Here is a 2,550-nt window from a genome sequence, read left to right on the forward strand (position 1 = left end):
GCATCAATGTTAGCAGCATACTCATCCCACCTCTCATCATCAGAGTCCCAGACTAACCACTCCTGCCCAGACTCATGAAGACCCAACCTGAACAGCTAAACCACAGGAAGAAGCATGTCAGTTATTGCCTAAATACACACCATATGACTCTGGCATGTGACTTTTGGAGCCTCATCCTCAAATTGCTTTGGGGGCCCACATTCAGGGGGCAAATTCCAGGGTGGAAGGGGGTGGCCCTTGTCCTGGGGAGGTCTGAGGTGGTCCTACCCTTGGGCCCTGGGTTCTGCAGTCCAATGCCTTTGATTCACCTCTGTCTATTGGAGCTGGCATCACAAGGAAACTTTCCATTTCCCTGGTGTCCAAGCCAATGAAACCCACACTCCACTCCTTCTGTCCCAGGTCTACTTCCCATTCCTCTTGTTCCTAGTCAAGGTCTTGCTGGGGCCAGTTTTCCCTACCCTGAGTCTTGGGGCCCAACCTGTGGGGGACCCCTGTTATGCTTGCTCCTAGGAAGGCTTCCCAGAGCAAGATATGACAACCCAATGGGACTGGGTGCCAGTTTCTCCCACCATACCTAGCTTATATGACAATTGATGAGCTCTAAAAGCTGCAGACCCACCTCTGACTCACTGGCAAACAAACAGCAGTGGGCTGGAGAAGTGTCTCTGGAAGTTGCAAGAGGCAAGGATTCTTTTGGGGGATAGTATATTTGGACCGGCTGCATTGTTGGGATAAAGTTAGACAAGCTTTCACATACAAAGCATTCTGCATCATCTTGTTTGCAATGTCCTGCTTCAGTGCTCTTGCTTACCAGTCATGAAATTATATTAACTCTCAGAATACAAATGATAACATGTTCTCCATGTGCAGAGCTCCAGGGAATTACTCCTGGAAAGTCCTTAGAGATCATATGTTGATTTATTTTTTTTTGGCCGGGGGGGCGGGGAGGTGGGGAGCAGTAGCAGCTTTTTACTGCCTGTGAAACCTGGAAAGAGTTGCTTATGATCATCTGCAGACAGGAAGGTGTCACCATTTATTTATTTTTTTTCTGCCTAGACTCAGTAAGAACAAGAAAAGAGTTCTTAGATTTTGTGCTTTTGCCATCAAAGGAGTTAGATAGCTAAGGAAGTCAGGAAATAGATAGTTTTCTTTGGTGATCAGTAAAATCTTCAAGTTGGAGACCAGCACAGTAAATCTGGAAGACACCAAGAAGCTCACCAAAAAAGTATGTTTTGTGCTATTTGATGAATTTTAAGAGGAAGTTTATTCTAGTTCCCACTACCTCTGCACCTTATCAAGTACCACATTTCAAGGTGGTGAAACTACCTGTGCCTCATGTTCCCCATTAAAAAACATATTTTAGAGTGATTAAAAATCACAAATAGTTTTAAAGAAAAAGTGAAGAGACATATGAGCAGACAGAAAATAGGCAAGATAAGTAAATTAAAAAAAAAGTCAAACTCCAGTAGTGGTCTGAAGGGAGGTTATTTTTTGCTGTTGTTATTTGTTGTATTGTTATATTTTTTCAGGAGGGTGGTTTATTTGTTTTGTTTTTCCTATAATAGATACCAAAGCATGCAATACAGAATGTATCTATTATCCATCAAATGAAAAATGTTATACATGTAACATATACTTTAAATAAAATATGTGATTTATTCACACACACATGCATATGCTTATACAACATTAATTTATGAGCAAATCAGCACTGTATATTGCATTTCTAGACTTGTCAAGAGCTTCTGACAATACAGATAGAAGTAAACTTTGGGAGAAATTGATAAATTATGGGATTGACCCTTCTCTTTTGCATTTGTTGATAGAATATTATAAAGATACATGGGCCCAAGTTAGGTGGGGATTGAAGGGTGAATTTACACACAAAAAATCACATACTAAAAGGGGTTAGACAAGGATGTATTTTGGCCCCTTTGTTATTTAATCTTTACATGGATGACATTATTGGAAATATGCAGGCTGCGCATTTTTATCCCCCAAAAATAATAGCAACCCCAATTCCTATTTTAATGTATGCAGATGACACTGTTATACTGTCAAGAACTCCTATTGGATTACAGAGTGCAATTACAACTTTTGAGCAGCTTTGTGGACAAAAGAACTGAAAGATAAATTATGATAAATCCAAAATAATTTACTGGGGAAGTTGTTGGATGAAATATCCATGGAATATAAGGGGAACTACACTTGAAGTTGTGAAAACCTATAGATATTTGGGTGTGTTATTCACAGCTTTTCCATCATGGAAACATCATATTCAGTCAGTTAAAACTAAGGCACCCCAATCTGCTGTGGCTATAAAGAAATATGAAGCCTGCTGCCAGCCCCCATCCCCTGCCTGCTCCCCCAGCTTCCCCACAGGTGCCCCACCTGCCCCAGCTCCCAACCCTTTATTACTCACCAGGTGCTGTTAGGTGGGGGGTGATCCCCACTGCCCCCCACTGCCCCACGCTGTATGGGGGGCTCTGCACAAGCCCACTGATCCCCCCCCCCTCCTCGCTCCCTCAGCCCCCCCTTGGCTGCCCCTCC

Source organism: Alligator sinensis, unplaced genomic scaffold (assembly GCF_000455745.1).
Source record: "Alligator sinensis unplaced genomic scaffold, ASM45574v1 scaffold1485_1, whole genome shotgun sequence".
NCBI classification, from domain to species: domain Eukaryota; kingdom Metazoa; phylum Chordata; order Crocodylia; family Alligatoridae; genus Alligator; species Alligator sinensis.